Here is a 20,220-nt window from a genome sequence, read left to right as displayed (position 1 = left end):
ACTTCTGTGTGGCAACAGTGATGATGTGTCAATTTCCAGACTAGGTTACAAAATGTGACTTCTGTCTAGCTGCCTTCTTTCACTCTTTCTCTGGCTAACTCTGGGGAGGGCCAGATACCATATGGCGATCTTCCCTTGGAAAGGCCCATGTGGCAAGAACCTGTTCTCTCCAGCTAACAGCCCGCAAGGACCAGAGGCCTGTCCACAGCCATGTGAGTGAGCTTGGAAGTGGTCCTCCACAGGCAAGTCTTGAGATGACTGTGGCCCTGGCCAGCACCTTGACTGTAGCCTCATGAGAGACTCTGATCCTGGAGACCCAGCTACACTGTGCCCAGATTCCCAGCTGCAAAAATTCAAGTACAACTTACTGCACAGCAATGCAGAACTAATAGAGGTTGGAGATGGGATAGGAGAGAAAGAGAATAATTGAGGATGACTCTGAGGCTTTTGGCCTGAGCAACTGGCTCCTGGAGTGGTCATTTGCTGAAGGAGGAGCAGGTTGAGAGGAAGGGGAGGAAGCAGGACATGTTTTCGATGGGTTAAACTGAAGATGCCTGGTCAATGGAGAAAATGGATATGCAGTTGTATATTTGGGTCTGGAGTTTAGGGGAGACATCTGGGCTGTTCAAGTCTTTTGCCCACTTTTCTAGAGCTTTGTCATTCTTTTCCTTATTATTTGTAGGAGTTATTTATATAATAGAGAGACAGGTCCCTTGTCAGATATATGCATTATAAATATCCTCCACTCTGTGGCTTACCTTTTGGCTCTCTGAATAGTGTCTTTTGATTTACAGTCTAAATTTTAATACAGTTTGACTTATTCCTTTTTCCCTTTTTGGCTAGCACATTTAACGTCCTGTTTAAGAATTTTTTTCCTACCCAATGGTCATGGAGATATTGGGAAATATAAAAATGAGGATCATCAATGTACTGAATAAGGTCACCTATGGAGTGACTCCAGAAAGAGAAGAAATTTTACACGCAGGTGCGGTGCATGCCAATGCTTTAGAACATGAAAGGGTGAGGGGAAGCAGCAAATGAGACTGAAAAAGAGCACATGGTCAATACCATGGAGAAGACCTCACTGAGACAGCAGTGGTGGTGGGGTCCTAGAAGTTTCCAGGTGAGGTTATTACCGCTGACATACACTGCTGATAAGTGGAGAAGGATGAGACTCAGGGTGGACCACTGGAGTTGGCGGCATGGAAACCACCAGGTCAGCACTGTTCTCAGGAGTATGTGTATACAGGGGGTGGGGAGAGCTCTCAAGTCTGACTGCAGCAGAATAGGAGAAGAAAAAATAAAGACAAATACAGATCACTCTTTTGATGAACCGTGCTGTAGATGTGAGAAGAAAAATAGGGTGGCAGCTGGAAGGAAATATGTGACCAAGGAAGAGATTTATTTTTTCTGTTAAAGACACAACAGCATACGTGTGACAGCTGATATGTGTACAGCTAGTGAGGAGGGACCCAACTGAGGAAATCGCTGTGATGGGTGGCGAGTGGTCTGAGTGCTGGCATTGCGTCCTTGAGTCGGCCACTCCAGGAGCCAGCTGCTCAGGCCAAACAGAAACAAAATAAAATCTATTATAAAGCAAGTAAAAACATAAGGTTGCATATCTCATTTCCAAAGACAGTAATTCCACTGTTCTATAAAGCCTACATCTAAGGGAGTCCGTTTTTAAACTTCAAGTCCTCTGGACTATGGTCTGTGGTTAAGATGTCAGCTTTGGCATGAGACAGACTGTATTCAAATCCTGCTCTGCTGTTTACTTGGTGTGTGAGCTCTAGTAAGATATATCACGTGGCAGAAATTAGTGAGCCATTCTCCACATTCTGCCCCCTGCCGCCCGGGAATATAACTAGACTCAATTTCATAGCCTCCCTTGCAGTTAGAGGTGACCAGGTGATTAAGTTCTGGCCACTAAAATGTAGGTGGAAATTCCGGCCCACGAAAACTGCAGAGTCCTCCATGATCTCAGTCACCCTGGCTGCTGGCTTGATAGGAATATCCAGGGCAGCCCTGGTGACCTTGCTGTGTTGTGGTGGAGACTGCAGGGCCGGGCTCGACTGCGGAGCAAGGTGGGAGGATGCGAGCAGGGGGACAGAGACTGAGCGTGAGCAACTTTTTGGAGGAGTTTTCGCTTCAAAGAGGGGGAGAGAAATGGGAGGGAAGCAGTCGCAGGGGGCACGAGAAGCAGTTGATTTTTTTTAAGACGGGAGAAATAACATTAGGTTTGAATGCTGATGAGAATAATCCAGAAGAAAGAGTAAAAATCATGGTGGAGGAGAGAGAGGGGACTATGGCGACAGGATGCTCAAGGCCGCTGCTTTCAGGGGCAGCTGCCACTCAATTCTAGCCAATTGTTGCTAGATCTCTGGTTTCTCAAGAGATGCCAGAAATTGACTTAAAAAAAATCAATAAAGTCTCCTGATATTTAAATGGTGACAACTAATTAAAATTTTTAAAAAATTCTCTGAAGTCCAAAAAGGACTCATCTGCAGGCTGCCAGCTGGCAACCTCTCCTCTACAGCAAAGCTTTATTCCTTCCACAGTTACCAGGTGTGGCCTCCTGTTTTAGGGACCTTTGAAGGATACTGGCCATATAACCTCTAAATTCTTTCAACTTGTCAGTCCCCCTGTGGTGGTGCTTGGCCGGGTGGTTAATGATACAGTCATCGTCCCCCTCGTAAAGGGCAGCGGAACTGAGGTTGCCAGCGCGGGCTGCACATCCCACACTTAAGTCCTCACAGTTAATACTTAGGCTTCACATATGCCCTTTACCTCCTCCCACCTCCTGCTCACTAAGGAAACTTACTATTATCTGCAGGCCAATGCAAATAAAGGTCACCAAGAGACACTTTCGAGCCAAACACCGAATGCTGGCGCTAGGAAGAAGGGCTGATTGTTTGGAGGCTCCCAGCTAATAAAATAAATGCCAATCAAAGAGGGCCTCTGCCTGGTCTGAAACTCGCAAGGAGTCCTAGCCATCAGCCGTGACCCCGAGCAGGACAACACTTGGATTTCCACGGATGTCCAGCACCTGCCTAGAAAACTGCAGGGTCTGGAGAACGGATGGTTCTTCACCGACCCAGGGAGGGGAGGGCACAGGACCTGCCAGGCAGGGAGGAAGGAGTGCTGGCATTAGTCTTCCTCCAGAAGCAAGAGTGAGGAAAGCCACCCTGGGTGGGCTGCTGTGATTTTATACTCACAAAACTAGTCTTTAGAATATGCTTAAAATCGTGGACCATTTCATCCTGTGAATACAAGCATCAGAAATGCTTCTGTGGTCACCAGTGCTGGTCTCCCCGAGTGACGCCTGCCTCTGCCTGGAAGCATATTATCAGCCCCAGAAAGACTGTATTTTAAATGAGCTCCTCCTATTGGAGAATGAATCACTAAAGCTTCAGTTGGAACAGAAACAGCTTTCATCTCTGAAACATCCTGCTCTCACTCACCTTTCAGTTCAGCCCTATGGAGAGCAAGACAGGGAAAACGTTCCAAGTACGCTGTCACACTGTTAACCTCTAAAGCATACCTGTTTTCCTCTCCGTCCTGCTAAAACCTGCCTGGGGAGAGTAAAGAGGGCTTGAGCAGGCTGAGGAGAAGAGACAGTCCTCCATCAAAAGCACTTTTAAATGTCTTCACCAGGGAGGTTAAAATGGTTCTCCCTGCTCCCAGTGAGAAGGAAACTGGGGGGAAAATTGATCAAGAGCTCCTTAACAGGGCAGGACTCTGTGTGGCAAGCAGAGCTTTTCAGTTTCTCTAAATCCCCGCCTAAAAATAGAACAACAAGGTAGCAAAACCAAAAGCCCACTGACAACATTTATAACTAGACTAGATGACCAGGTATCCCCATGAGCCCCAAAATAGCAGTGACTGGAGAGAAAGCAATACTCACGAGACCTGCAAGGCAGCCTGTCTGTGCAGGAGACAGAAGCGATGGGCTTTGGGGACTTACGGACCCAGGAACAGAAAAATCACATGATAGCCTATAGGTATCACTGGAAAAGATGGAGGACTAATTTGAGAACAGCCGCTGAAAATAGGAGGTTTTACCCTCACCGATAGCCAGTGAGTACACAGGGCCTGCAGGAAGCGGGCCGAGGGGCCCCTGTGAAACGAGGGCTCCCGTCTAGGATGAGGCCACACTGTGGGGGAGCTGCTGGGAGTGCAATCCAAATGGTGCAGAATAGGGACAACAGAGACAAAGGAACGAGAAAGTTCAGACCAAAGAGGGGGAGGGAAACAGAGCCAAGAAAGCTGAGAGAGTAAGTTGCCATATACTTGAACACTGCACAAAACAACCCAAAAGGGGCTCTGTGAAGTTGGAAACGCTTTACAGAACCTCCGCCTCATTCTAAAGTTCAGAAGAACAAATTTCACTAAAAATGAGCTCTAGAAAAGTGTCAAGGTAGATACCATACAAATTATTAGAAGGAAAAAGAAAGTAAGAAACTCGACAGCATCCCACAGGCAAAGAAAGCACTCCAGAAAGCAAGTCCACAATGCAGAACAAAACTGTAACCTAATGCTTCAAAATCAGTTCAAAGACAGTGAGAAAATGATGGAAGACTTGAAAAAAAAAATCAAAATTAGAGAACCTCAGAAGTGAGGTGACAGAACTCATACAAATTAGAAATAAAAGAGAAATTCATTTCAGTAATGAAGACTAAACTAGAATGAATATAAGAGCAAATATACACAACAAATAATGTCCTAAGAGAAACAAAATGTGCAAAAGAGAAACATTTTAAAGACCAACAAGAAATGAAGAAAGAAAGAAAAAATTTTTCAAGAGAAATGAGGAATATTAAGGATATGCAAAAAACTTTGAAGGTATGGATGAGAGTTCCCATAGAAGAGAAGCCAAAGTGAAAGAACAAATCCTAAAAACTATAACTCAAGAAAAAACTTCTAAAATAAAAAAATACATAAATTTCAAATACATCTTAAAAAAACATACTCTGTACCTAAGTATATCAACCCAAAATGACCAATATGAGGCCATGTATGGAAGGGAAAAGACAGAAAGGGAAAACTGTTTGGGCAGCTAGAAAAAAGAACATGTGAATTATAAGGGAAAGAAAATTTAATTGCCACTTTTTTTTCCCCCACAGCAATGCTTTTTCCCAGAAGGATATGGGGTAACATATTGAAGACAGTCAAAGAAAGTATGAATCAAAGATCTAATACCGAGCAAAACTCATTTTCAAGTGGCAAGGGCACAAACTGAGCAACATGCAAGGACCCGGGGAATACTAGCCTCAAGACCCTTTCCTGGGAATGAGCCTCAGACAACCAAGCTGACTAGGGCAGCATGGACAGAAGGACTGATGGTAGACCTTACATACAGTATACTCTACCAGTGGGACAAAGACTACGTGAGGGCTAAGAAACATTGTAGACAAAGTACAACTATTAAAAAATAGGGGAAAGACCAAATGGAAAATATAAGCACAGATGTATGTATGTATCTACAGATATATACCTTTCCTATCTCTGTTCACCGAAAAGGCCTAGAAACAAAGACTGATCCAGCAGCGATGCGCATCCCTTGCACCAGACATGGTTTTAAAATGTAATTTCTCACTAAAAGAACCTGGGGCTCATTAGAGAAATGGTAGATTCCAGGTCTCATGTGATAATTTGATATTGATGTGATAATTTGAGCTCCAGTAATGATAATAAATGTAATGCATTTAAACCTATAAATACACTTAAATTCCTAAGTTCTTAAATAATCTTTTTTAAAAAAAAAGAAATTTATCACCTGTGAAGTATGAGAGGGAAATAATTCATGAGAATTAGTAAATGGAAAGAATCAAGCATTTTTTCTTCCTTCCTGACATGAACTATACCGTTGATTAATCAGTAGTAAATGAAGTATCTCTTTATAAACGTATTCCAGTTGATAAGTGGACTTTAAATAGCATCATTTTGCAACTTCAGTGAGTTAAAAGATGTAGACAGTAAGCATCACAGCGGTTCCTATCATAAAAAGAGAGACAACCAGATACCATGTGCCTCCTATGATCTTGCCAAACAAGACCCAAAATCCTGCCAAAAGGAGTCTGATCCAGTGTCTGGATCCAGCTGCCAATTTTCAGGAAATGCAGAGGATGGGGAAACATGCTGTACAGAATCAAGGGACCGCAATCAGCACAATTCGGATTTGGGGAAACTCTAAAGGTCAAATAGCCTGGATTCTTCTACATAGATTTTAGGGAAAAGAAAGGCATGGAGAGGGAATCTATGTGTTAAAAAGAGACTTACAGATACAACAAGAGCAAGACTACACTGTAGTGCTAAGGATGCATATATGCAGGAGAACACTAAAAAAAATGCAGCTAAGTGATTGCAATAAAGTCAGGATAAGGTTACTTCTGTGGGGAAGGTGGGACTTCTGGGTGGGTGTATTACTCAGGGTTCTTCAAAGAAACAGAAGCAACAGGATGGATAGATGTATAGTAGTAGATAGATAGATAGATAGATAGATAGATAGATAGATAGATAGATAGATAGATAGATACAGATATATAGTGAGAGAGAGAGATTTATTACAGGGATTGACTCACATGATTGTGGAGACCTAGAAGTCCCATGATCTGCCATCTGCAGTCTGGAGAACAGGAAAGCCAGGGGTTCTAATCCAGTCTGATTCTGAAGGCCTGAGAATCGGGACCAACAGTGCAAGTCCTGGTCTGAGTCCAAAAGTCTGAGAATCAGGAGCTCTGATGTCTGAGGGCAGGAGAGGATGGATGTCTCAGTTCAAGCAGAGAGCAAACTCACCCTTCCTCTGCCTTTCTGTTCTATTCAGGACCTGAATGGATTGGATGATGCCAGATTTGGGGAAACTCTAAAGGTCAAATGGCCTGGATTCTTCTACATAGATTTTAAGGAAAAGAAAGGGACAGAGAGGGGCTCTGTAAGTTAAAAGAGACTTAAAGACACATCTATGTTTTAAAAAGAGCATTGGTAATGGCAATCTTCTTTACTCAGTCTACTGATTCAAATGCTAATTGCTTACGGGCATTCATTAGCCTGGTCAAGTTGACACATAAAATTAATCATCAGAGTGGGTGACAAAGTTCTATTTCTTGATTTGGTGGTGATTTCAAGAACATTCAGTCCAGAATAATGCATTAAGTCATCCAACTGTTTTATGTTGCTTTCTGTATTTGTGTTCTATTTTATAATAATGATACCGTATCACTATAAAAACAGCCCACCTGAATGGGCTCTCCAATCTCTGTGATGCAAGGTGAGGAGACAGGAGGAGCTTCCCAACAATGTTAGGGAAGAAAGTGGGAAGGAGGTGGCCCTTCCCAGGATGCTGAGGAACCACCAGCACATTCCCTGACTTTCCTTACCCTGTAGGAAAGCTCACTGGACCCTCCTGAGAGAACTATTCATTCATATACTGGATAATTTTTATTTTTAAGTCAGGAGCTAAGCAAAAATATTTTAACTCAGACAGTTCAGGAAAACTCAAACTAATTTCACAGACACCTTTTGAAATGGGTTATAAGTGGATGAGGATTGGAAAGGGGGTGTCTGACCTTCCAGAAAGTTCCAGCCCTCACTGCCAAATCCTGTTTCCTCTAGAGCTGTGGTCAGTTCAGCTGGGTGTACTATGCTATAGTTTTCTAATTTTTGATGATTTAAAGGCCTTTGAAATCTGTAAAATGGAAACATTTCACCCAATTAAAAAGAAGAATTCTAAAAAGCTTCGCAAAAAGCTCACTAGCTAGAAGAGATTACTAAAGGAAGCTCTGCCATTTCCGTCCCATGAGAGCCCACTGAGCCATCTGCTCAGAATTCCCTCAGTGCAGGTGCGTGTGGAGGCAGGTCCAACAGATGTCCAACGGAGGCCTCCTCGGTGTCTCCTGAGGAGACTATGATTGCGCTGTCACCGCCCAGGTGTGTTGGTCATCACAGGAAGGCAGCAGAGCGTATGGTGGTTGGAGCACAAACATGTGTCAGAAAGATTTAAGTTCAAATCCTGGCCTTGGTCACTTACTAGCTCTGGGCAAATTAATTAACATTTTCAAATGTTTATTTCCTCACCTATAGAAGGAGGGTAGTATTCACAACTATTTCATTAAGTTGTATGAGAACTGAATGTAAAAAATGATGGCTAAAAAGGGCAAAATACCTGACATGCCACAAGAACTCACCAGGTGTGAGCTATCCTATCTTTATTACTATTAACGTCATCGTTGTCACCAGAAGGAGTGTCTATTAAGGAACAAAATACTTTAGACCAGTGGTTCTCAAAGTGTAGCCCCCAAACCAGCATCATTTGTATCATCTGCCAGCCACCCCCTTCCCTCCACCTCCATCCCCAGACCCACTGAATCAGAACTCCTGGGGTGGGGCCCAGCACAGTGTGTTTTAACAAGCCCTCCAGTAATTCCAGGCGTGCCAGAGTTTGAAAACACTGATCTCATACTATCATCTGCTGAAGCCTCCTGCAAACTTCTGCAGCCAGAGAGCTTGCATTTTTTCAGGCAGGCTGCTAAAGTTTTGCTTTTTTATTCACAGAGGGCAATGAACTTGAAATCTAGCCTGGATTCTATCAGCTGGTGATGCTGAAGAGAGAATCCCTGCCTGATGCCTCACTAGCCTTATAAGTACATGGGACGCAAGACTGTGGTTTGTCATCTATGTGTTCCCCAGCATCTCCCGTGCTGTCTGACAGCTTGTAGACACTCGATAAATATTCATTGCCTGAACAATGAATGAAGAGTTAGGAAGAAGACTGGAGATGATTATAGGCATTCAACCAGCAGATAAATTCAAATCTAACTTAGGATTTTGTTTAAAAATACTTGCTTTCTAGAACTCAGGGGACAATCATTTGCTTGGCTTAGTCAGCAACTTAAGCATAGCTTATTAAAATGTATGACTTCCGATTGAAATTGGAAAAAAGGATCAACAGTGATTTTAAAACCTGAAATGACTAAATTCCCAATGAAACTGAATTTGGGGCAGTGCTCAGTTAGCCCTTGGATTAAAGAGGCAACCAAAAGAAAACAAATGGACAAAAGGGGATTTTAGCTATTGTTTTCAATGCAATTCTGGGGCTAGATCCTGGAAATAAAGATGGGGAAATTACTTTTTCCCTCTGTCTATGCATATATATTATAATAGAAGTAGAAATGATTCTTTACATCCTGAAGCATGACAAAATCCAGATTAATCAAAGGAAGATAAATAGACTATACTGAATATAATTGATTAAGGCAGGAAATTATAAAATTTTGTTTTAGGAAGGTTTTAATAATTCCAAATTTCAACTAATCTGTGTATCTCGTTAAACACGCAAAGGTTTACTAATGTACTTAGAAAGCAGCAGTCATGTTACCAGGTTGAAGCACCACATCCTCATATAAAAAATATCTTTTCCTTTAAGAATTAGTGCATCAAACTAACAACTGCAATTCTAGGAGGCGTAGGAAAATGAAATTCAGTTTGGCACCCATCCACATCTACAGACTATATAGAAAAGTATTACAGTAATAAAATGTCAGAGGCAGTAATGCCAGGATCATCCATATTTATTTTGCCTCTTGAATTTGACCATCTATCAGTGTGAACAACCCTCAGTAAAGCTGAATGGTTTTATCATTAATCTCAGCAAACATATTTGGTTTCATCTTTGTAAGATCTACTCCACCAACCTTGAAAGTTTGGTCTCTTGGCCCAGGGACACCACCTCTCTTGCAGATCAGTATTATCTGATGAAAAACATATATTCTAGAGCAGCTCTGTACATGAGGGAAAAAGAAAAAAGAAATCTGAGTGACTGACAGCAATTCCTTAGTGGCACTTGAAATAATGCAGAGCTAAGTAATGAACCAACAGAAATATTGGACCAATCATATTTTACTTTTGGATTAGAAGACCCTAGGGCATTAAAGGAGTACCATCCATTCATTTGTAAGTAGGTTGAGGGGGATAAGGGACATCTCAAAGAGCTTAACTTACTCTCAAGGAGAATTTACTTATTCATTCATTCATTCATTCATTCATTCATTTGGTTCCCCGTAATTTTGTTCTTGGGTATGTCTTTAGATTTACTTTAGGATTTAAAAAGTAGGACAACTGACTTCTCCATTTTTGTATGCATTCTATTGACCTCTTTTTTTGGTGATTGCAAACTCTTCAAGGATTTAATTTTTGTGAGACACTTAGAAATCTCTCCTCACTCTCCTTTCTGAAGTTAATAAAAATAGTTTTTAAATGTTTCTCTTTTAAAATTTCACAATATCACCTCTTTATTTGTCCACTTAAAAAAGTTATTTATACCCTAGGCAGTGTTGTTCACAACCATGTGATATTGGAAAAAATTCCAGTACTCCTTATTTTAAAGAGTCACATGCCTGCTGAATCTTTGCATAATTAAGGAGAATATGAATTTTTAATATTGAAATTAAGGAATTTGGGAGCTGAAGTATGTAAAGCTACCTAAGAAAGAAAAAAATGCTTCATCCTCCACCAGCAGGTAATGACTTCCAAAGCTTTATCTGAAGCCCAGCCTCCTTTCTTTCTTTTTTTTTTTTTAACACCTTTATTATGGTATGATTCCTATACAGTAAACTACACATATTTCAGGTATACAATTTGATGAATTTTGATAGATTTGATGAAATTTGATACATTAATGAAACCACCACCACAATCGAGATAGTCAGCCTCCTTTCTGAGCTCCAGACTGAACACAGAGGTGCCTTCCTGATACTATCATTCTAATTAGTAAAGAGGTCTGCAAGGCCTTTACACAATATACATATACGCACACGTGCACACGCGTGCACACACGCACACACAGCACTGGCCATCACGAATTCATGAAATGGCCTTTTAAGAGTGGGCCTCTGTGTGGGAAATGAGCCAGCTTCTCCACTTAGAGATAGATTTGGGAGATGTATGAGCACATGTTTTCTTTCATGCCCATTTCTGATGCCAACCAATGTTGCAAATAGCAGCTGGCAATCCCGGACCCTCCTAGGTGACTGCAGTGCATTTAGGAGCTGTGCTCTCACTACTGTCTCCCCTTGCTGGCTAGCATTTGAAGGAGCAATTTTATTACTTCCTTAGATTAACTGATGAATAAACAAAGGTCTTTTTGAGAAACCTTACTTAGTAGATCTACAGAAACTAGGCACTTGACTCAAAGAATAAAGCTGGCAGTTAGTAACTGCAGAGGTGTATTCCAGTACTTCACTCCTGGCCCACTGGTGTCTCAGTCCCTCAGGAGGGTTGAACCTCAGACCACCAAAAGCTGGACAAAGATGACAAGAGATTACAGTATGGAGACTGAGATGTCTGATGCTGCCACAAGCTGGCACCTGTCTCTGACGTGTGCTGTCATTCCTGCTGTAGCAGGGTCTTCTCAGTTATGCATAACAAACTCCCTCTTGTTTAAATGGCTGGATTTAGGTGATCAGTACTGTTCTTTTTGGCAACCTGTAAGATGAAGTGTGAACTCACATGACCTCGAGGGAAGAGAGTAAGTCAGGCTGCATGATCAAGGCCTAACAGAAACCCCTCAGGACATCACAATGGTTACACATGTTCCACAGGCACCTGAGACTGCAACATGGCCAAAATCACTATCATCTTCCTCCTAAAACATCCTGCTTCTCTTCCTGCTGTCACCTCTCCACGACCGGTACCATCTGCCCAACCATATCCAGACACCATGTCCTACCATTTCTAAATCCTATTTGGATTTACCACCCTGAGCTGTCGGGTCAGACATAGGGGAGTTGAAAGTGGACACTTAGCAGGTGAGGCAAGTTGAAAGATGTAGTGGACTACCACGGAGGAGGCAGGGGCGTCAGGAGGAGGTGGTGACCCTCTCTGTCTTTCGAAGAGTCCTAGGCAGTGAGCTCACCGTTTCTGGCCTGTGTGGGTGGAACATGCATGTCTGGAGGAGATCCAAACTGCATCTGCCACTCCACAGGGACCAGAACTTATTGAAATACTTTTTTTTTTAAACATCTTCTTGGTACACTGGCACACCAGAGGGTGTCGGGTGGTCCTCTGGGGATTTATAACTCGTGTAAGCATTGGCTGCTGCTGGGAGACTGGAGAGAACCACAGGGCGTCATCTTGGCTGTGGCGCCACTGAAGCCCCCAGGGCCGCTGCAGTTCTGAATGCGACGTGGTCTGGCTGTGTTGCAGGCAGAGGTACTGATGTAGGCCTCTCCAGCCCTTGCTCCTCCCTCTTACCTGAGCAGAGCAGCCACCAGAACGTGTGCCCTTGAGAAGTGTGAAGGTCAAAGCCGGCATACTGAGTTCCAACTAAGCCACTAGTTAAAGCAACAAGCTGGAAAATGGATGGTAGAGAATAGAAACATGGGGCAAGGAATCAAGGTACCAGGGAAGTCAAAACTGAGAAGAGGTAGAGTTGCCCTGGATAAATCCCAAAGACAAAATGTCAATGCCCGTTAGGCAGTCTACTTGCTCCCAACATTCTCCTATGTGGGGGAGCCAAGATCATTCAAATAATGCAGCCAGGAAGAAGAGCAGCGAGCTGAGGAGGTTCATGCTCAAAATCCAGGATTTCACTGCAGGAACAGGTAAGCTCATCTGCTGCAGGAGAGAGACTGGGATGGGTAAGAGACTCCCCAGAACTGTGGAGCTCTGACACAGCCTCTGTGAGAATGGAGAGGGAGCTGACCAGGGACATGCAAGCAGCGCCCAGCAGCCTGAGGACCCCAGTGAAGCTGGAAACCACACATTTGTTGTAGCACCCTTATATGTGAGTGTGTGGTTTCCTACAGTGTCGCTGAGCAGGAGAGGAAGCCGACTGCAGAAGTGATAAAAGCTTTGGCATGAACAAAGTATGTATGGTGGTTACAGAAGATAAGGAAGTGAAGGAGAAGCAAATGAACCATTTACTGTGTAGGTCTAGGCCGAAGAAGAAAGGAAGGTGTTATGGTTATTTTTGTTTCAACTTGGTTGAGCCACGGTGCCCAGACATTTGGTTCCACATTATTCTGGATGTTTCTGTGAGGATGTTTTTAGATGAGATTAATATTTAAATCAGTAAACTTTGAGTAAAGCAGATTACCCTCCATACTGTGGGTCTAAGTAGAACAAAAGACTGAGCTTCCCCACGCAAGAAGGACTCCTGCCAACAGACAGCTTCTGGATTTGAACTGCAACATCAGAGTCTTCCACAGGTCTTCAGCCCACCCTGCAAATTTTGGCCTCATCAGCCTCCATCATCTCATGAGCCAATTTCTTAAAATCCCTCTCTATATATATTTAGAGAAAGAGAGAGAGAGTCTGCTGTTGTCCTACTGGTTCTGTTTGGGCAACTCTAAGACAGAAGCTAAGTCTGGAGAGAGAGGAGGGACTGGGTGAAGGGACATTAAGGCATCAGAAGTCCTACAAAGCAAGTTCAGTAAAGGTAACAGAATGGCAGAATGTGGGAAGAGGAAGAATGGTAAATTACTAAACTCAGAGTTCGGGGAGTTTCAGATGCAGAGCAGATCTGAATGAGAACAAAGAGGAGTGGAGGCAGAGAATGAAAACTGAAAAAGGTTTTGAGGTTCAGGTGCTAGCAGGACTGCCTGCACACTGCACACTGACGGAGTGCACTCAGTGAGCGTGGGGCTTGGGATGGAGAGAGAAGACCCCGAGCCGGGGTGTCAGCAGATGGGGATGGCTGCCTGTTCACCTTCCAGTGGCTCCTTATCATCTGTAGGGAAAGTCCAGCTCCTTCAAATGGCATGATGCCCTTCATGACCTGGCCCTTTGCACCTTCCCATCTCACTTCTGCTCATTCCTAGCGCAGCCCAGCCTCAGCACACTGACCTTCTCATCTGTGGACTGGAAGCCGACTGAATGCACAGCCTTCAAGCCTTTGCAGCTTCCATTCTTCTTGCCCTTCTTGGAAGGGCAATCCACTCCTCGCCCCAGGCCTCTCTCCACACTGGCAGCTTCAAAGGAAGCTGAGGAGAATTCTCAACTTGACAAGCACTCCCAATAAACCAAAGACTACCTGAGCAACAGTCTCTTAAAAGATCAGGACGTTCTCTGCCTGTACTCAGTGTTGGCGGTACCTAGAAACTGCACTTCTCTGTGGAACTGCAGGTTCTACAATCCTTTCAAAACTTTCAGGCTACTCAGTCTAAATCACATCCCAGGATTTAAGTTTTCAAGTTCCAGTTCAGTAGCAGCAGAGAACTGTATTAATTACTAGCAAAGGTTGACAGTGAACCTGTAGCAGGTGGCAACAGGTGGACTCCCCTCCAAGCTCTTCATTTCTCACCAGCCCTTGTCCACTGCCAGACTTCCAATGACAAGGTTTAGGGTAGATATTTGCTTTTTGTATTGATTTTTTTTTTCCTATTCTTGATGTTCCCCCTACAGCCTCTCTTGACCTTAGTGCTTTATTTAAAAAGTGGTAAATAAAACATGAGCCTGGTTTTACCTTTTAAAGCATGAGGTAGTTCAGTAAATAGAAGAGTGGATGGATGTTAATCATTTAACCTGATTCATGGCTTTCCAACTGGTACCTGGATCAGAGACTCTGGTGGTAAACTTTAAGGAACCAGGAGCTCTGATTTCTTTCTTCAGCTGGAGGAAAATTCACCCTTTGGCTCATTTTCTTCCCCCCATAAAGATTGTATGGGAGTGGGGCACGACCTGAGGGGGCGGGAATAACTCCATTCCAAATGGCTGCCCTTGCAGGTTTGCTGTCTTCCCAAACTTTTGTCTCCAAGTCCTCCCTCGTACTACAGACAACAGCATCGTCATACAGTCACACTGACCGTCTGAGCTGTCCACAGGTGACCCTTCTTTTTACAATTCAGCAAGCTGAAGCTCTTTGCAGCAGAAACAAAACATGATTCCTTTCTTTCTGAAATTAAATCTTTTCCTTCTTTAATAAACTTCTCCTCATTCACTGTGAAATTGAAAACAGCCTTTTCCTGATGACCAGATGGCCAAGCACATTTAATCACTTCAAGCCCTCCACACTTCCTCTCCATCACCCTCCAGAGCAGAGAAATCAAGAGGCAAACTCCTTATTCCTCCCAGATGCCAACCTCTCTTGAGTGCTTCCCCCAATCTTTTTTATTTAAAAACAAAACAAAACAAAACAGAGCAATGGAGTTGGGAGAAAGCAAATATTTCTTTAAAGCTATAAAATTAAAGCAAATCTTTCAGAGGAGGGTAATAGTAAATGAATAAATGAGTCAAAATTATATTCTTAATATTTAATTCAACAAGAATGCTACTTACATTTATTCTAATTTATCTGGTACGGTTGTTTGAATTACAATTTCCCTTCAAGTTCATAGCTAGTACTCCAGAGAGTAAAGCAAAGAAATTCTGATGGCAATGTAGGGCAATGTAAGTAGAATCTTACCCACATCAGTCTGATATCCACTTAATACTGTGGACTGTTCCAGCTAATAAAAGCTTATCATGATTTCAGAGTTTGAGTATATTTTTTCTTTGACAATCTTACCTAGGAAACTTATTGAACTTTCCGAACTTACTTCATCCACCTTAAAGAATGGGTACCTTAGGCTTCCCAATACATGAAAAAAATATAGCAAAAGAAATTCATGCTGGTAAGGTACTTTCCAATGCAGATAAACTAACTACCTAAAAGGAAATTATTCCCACAGTTTGGTCTCTCATATCATCAGGAAATCTACCCTCTCCCCCTTCCTCAAACCAGTTTTGGAGATGGTGACTAATACTCTTATTTACATGGGAATTGATACCTCCTTCATTTATTGCTTAAAATAATATGTTAGGGTTGCTATGAATTGTCAAGGAAAATGAACTTGCAACAAGGATTTTTATTAACAGAGTTGTGAAGTGAAGACAAAACTGAAGTGACTGCATTTGGAAAATATGCTCTCGGAAAATGTGCAAGCAAATCACATTCACACTTGTTTCTAAAAGCTCAGGAGACTGAAGCATTCTAAGAAGCACGGCAATAAAGCCATCATTCAGAAATAAAAGTGGATTGCACAGGTTCTGGCCTAAACACTTGGGTGGCATGTTTTCCAATCCTTTCAATATTTCATTTCATAAAAAGGCAACCTGACTAAACAGCTCCTGTGTCCTGTTCTTTACTAACAGGGAGTGGTTATTATGAAGCTTTATTTTTGATATTCATTGTAAAAATGCAGTTAATTGGAAGCTTTAGATAAACACAAAACGCTTGTTTATATGAAACATTCCTCCCTAGAAAGGATAAGAAATCTCCCCAATTCAACAGAAAACAATTACTTGCTAATTCAAGACAATAAAAACTCTCTCTCCTCATCATAAAAAGACATAAAATAATAAAAAGTTTTAATATTTTGCTTATGGGTGATTTTATGCATACTATTTATGAACATTGGTTAGTGCAGAGGGAGACTAAATAATGTTAACTGTTTCAAGTAATAGTCTGAACACTAATTAAAGAGTAAGGAGATAGATTCAGGGCAATGTTTTTTCCCTCCACAAAACATCTGAACTAGAGGGTCACAGAATATTTATTTTAAAACTCTCTAGGCAGTGAAAGAAACATTTCCTTGGTGCAAAGGAGCAAACATCATGAAACATTCCCTATAAATTCTACAGCAAGGAAAGTAGGGTGTAATAGAAAAAGAAAAAAAAAAGAGCACAGATTTTAGTTCCTAAAATAAACTTTATGCAATCACAGGAAGCATTTAGATCCCTTTTTTCCTCCTCTTGCAGGAAAATGAACAATCTCTGGGCCACAGGAAATAACACAAGTTTTAGAAAATCTCTGTGGAATTAGAGAAAAAACTTCAAGTGGATCTCTTCTGAGTCCCATAAATGACGTAAAGGACAACAGATGTTCAGACTCAGGTCCTTCAACAAGAGGTAATTGATTTGTACTGGTGAGAGTGATGACTCCATCCAAGGTTCACAGGACAGCAGAGTCACACACACAACACTATAATCGATATGTCTGCACACAACTAGCTTCATTTTGGCAAAAAGAGCAACTGCAAGAAGGGAAATGACAGCAAAAAATGCAGAAGAAGAAAAGAGGCATGGGGGGAGGGGAGAAGAAAAACTGGATAGGACTATTTTATTTTAGATATTTTAGTTTACCAGCAGATTCCACTAAAAATTAGTAAAAGTGGGGGCATGCTAGTAATTGATGGGAAAATTTTAAGAAAAATCAACAATTTATAACTGTGGATACATATTATATGTATGCAAAAAGTCATATCATAATGCAATTGGGTAGAAGAAAAAGTTTGTAACATTTTCATTACATGTAATTACAGGTATCAAGAGAATAATATAATACTGTCTGCCTTAAAAGTACTTTTTCTTAGAATATCCAGTTAGCAGAGTATTTTTGGCATAGGGCATATTAAGTAGGCAAACATCTGTCTAATCCTACCATAGACTTTTCAGTTAAGTCCTGCTCAGGTTGCAAGATCAAAATACAGTTTACATAGAGTAAATCAGGAAGAATTTCAGGTTTTGTAGAGACTTCTCCCTTTGTAGCCTTAATGCAAAAGAAGGTTCCACAAAACCTTATGGAGACTCCCTATTTGGGCTGTGACATTCCATGACCACACCTGATTTTAACAGGTCATAAGTAGGATAATAAAATAAATTGCATTAAATGGATTAAAAACGTAGTTCCACATGACTTTTAAACTATTGGGTTTTGGCAACAGTAACCGGGCAGAATGCACCGTTAAATCATTTACAGGGTCAAAATTTACATTCCACTTCCTTATGCTCTTCCGTCTCCTTCTCTAGTCCTGGTTCCCTTAGGGCAGTATTCCTGTGATGGTTTCCCAGCTGGTCTCCCTATTTTCCCTGATTCTGTTTACTGAATGCCCCTCCTTTACACCTCCACCCCAGCACCACCACCACCTCATTTCCCACATGTGGCTGGATCAACCTTTTAAAACTATGGCGTCCATAAGCCACTTCCAGATTCAAGAACTTATGAGAGCCAGTTTCTTAGTAACCTTACTGGGATGGTTGACACGCACATGCACAACCATACTTGCATGTGTGGACGTTTTAATGCAAACTGTAGCATTCCACACACACTTTTTCTTTTAACAACAGAACCCAGGGCTCATTCCATTTCAGAACATATGGAGCTGCTCTATTTCTTTCAATAACTGCATTATACTCCACTCTATGGATGCTTCACAATTTATTTAACAAGCTTCTATGGAAGGAAAGGGGTGGCTGAGTGAGTAGAAGGAAGAAATAAGTAATTTTTTCTCCAAATGATATTTTAAAGGTTACATTTCATACACACAAAAGAATATGTACAAGTGAGTTAAGAAACAAAACAACACCCATGACTCCGCCCATCCTATGTGGGGGAAAAAAAAAAAACCTAGTTTACCGACCCTGCATTTACATTTTTATTTCTTTCATGCCTCATCTCCCTGCCTCTCACCCTAGAAGTAACTCTTACCTGATTTTGTTTATCATTTCTACAGGTTTTTAAAGAAAATTTTATTGCATATGCTTATATGGCTAAATTATATATTAGTTGGTTTCGCTTATTTTTGAGGTTTTTATAAGATGGCATTGCTGTTGTCTTCCCAAAGGCATTGCTGAAATAGTATCTCTATATTGTGAATATTTTCTGTAACTTGCCATTTTTGCACATTATGTTTCTAAGATTCATCCATTTTTAAAATGTAGCCGTAGTTCATTCATTGTCACTACTGCAGAATAGTCCACTGTGTGACTGCACTGCAACAAATTTATCCATTCGTCTGTTGCCAGACATTCGGGTTATTTGCAGGTTTTTGCTATTCTGAACTGTGCTGCTGTGAACATTCTTATGTGTTTTCTGGTGCACAAGTGCAAGAAGTCCTCTAGGAAATACCAAGAATAGAGTAGTAGGTTATGTGACTGCAATATTATAACAAAGAGTTTCTTCGAAGTGGTTGTTTACCATTTTACCAGCAATGTCTAGGACATGTCCCTTCCACCACTTGGTTTATAAGACTTCTTAATTTCTACAATCCCGTGAGTATAAATGTCCTCTCATCAGTTTTGATTTGCATTTTCCTGACTACTGCTGGAGTTGAGCTTCTTCTCTTCTGCTTACTGGCCATTCATGTTTTCTCTTCAGTGAAATGCCTCTTTTGTTTCTATTGCCTAGTTTTCAGTTAAGCTATCCTTTAAATTTTTTCTTAATGGTTTGTAGAGTTCTTGAATTCTTAGGAATAACTAGTGATAGGTGCTGCAGTATGTTCTCTCAGTTTATGACTTATCTCCTCAATTTCTACATGATGTCCTTTACTGAAGAATTCTTAATTTTCATGTAATGCAAATTTATCAATTTTTTTCTTTTATGGTTAGTACCTTCTGTATCTTGAGTCTTCACTCAAAAGGTCACAGAGCCCTGTATTTTCTTCAAAGTTTTATGATTTTTACCTTTAAAATTTTTATATGGCATGAGGCAGGGATCCATTTTTTCCCTGTCCCAGCACTGTTCCCAACGATCTGCAATACCCATTTTGTCATAAATCAATTATTCAAATACGTGCAGACTGTTTCTAGGCTCTCTACTTGTCAATTTTCTATTCCTGTATTAACCCCAAACTATCTTTTTAAGTACTATAAATTTCTAGCAAGTCTTGACATCTGAGAGGGCAAACTGCCTTCAGCCTCCTCCTCTGCTTATTTTTCTTCTTTGGAAATTTCTCAGCTATTCATGGATCTCTGCTCTTCACATATATTTTAATCAGTTTGTTAGGCTCCATTAAAAGGGAGAATTATTTTTCACAAAATGCCTTTTGTACCTTTGAAATTTTGTCTGGAAGGCATGCATTATGGATAAAAAATAATTCAAAAAATTTTACGCTTGTTGTGCCAAGGTCAAACTGCACTTCACGTCATTCAAGGTCCTCTGTAATTGGACCAGTTTTTTTCATCCTATCATCCTGTTACCCCTTATATCCAAATATGAAACTACATCTCTAAGTAGGCTACTTTCCCCATAGCTCCCACAAAGACACCATATTCTGCACACTTACACCTATTTCTTGCTCATTTTATTTCCTCCTATTTAACCACCTATTCTTCAAACCTGATTCCAGATTTCCTTTCTCCAACCCATTTTTCTAAAACTACCAGTGTACTTAACATCAGAGTTCTGCTTTACCCATTTTAAAATTTACTTTGTGATATTTTGATGTCATCAATTAAAGTATGAGCTCC

The 20,220-nt window shown here is 41.3% G+C and overlaps 1 long non-coding RNA gene across 1 annotated transcript in view; it reads right to left on the bottom strand.

Moving 5' to 3' along the window:
- LOC135321397 (uncharacterized) overlaps positions 1-9,855 on the bottom strand; it is a 43,111-nt gene extending 33,256 nt beyond the window's left edge. The window contains exon 1 of the long non-coding RNA XR_010381138.1: positions 9,690-9,855. This is a non-coding gene — a long non-coding RNA (uncharacterized LOC135321397). The remainder of the gene's footprint in view (positions 1-9,689) is intronic.
- Between the last annotated feature and the right edge of the window lie 10,365 nt (positions 9,856-20,220).

Source organism: Camelus dromedarius, chromosome 5 (assembly GCF_036321535.1).
Source record: "Camelus dromedarius isolate mCamDro1 chromosome 5, mCamDro1.pat, whole genome shotgun sequence".
Taxonomy (NCBI): domain Eukaryota; kingdom Metazoa; phylum Chordata; class Mammalia; order Artiodactyla; family Camelidae; genus Camelus; species Camelus dromedarius.
Note: the sequence above shows the minus strand (reverse complement) of the source record. Positions and strands in the feature narration are given on the sequence as shown.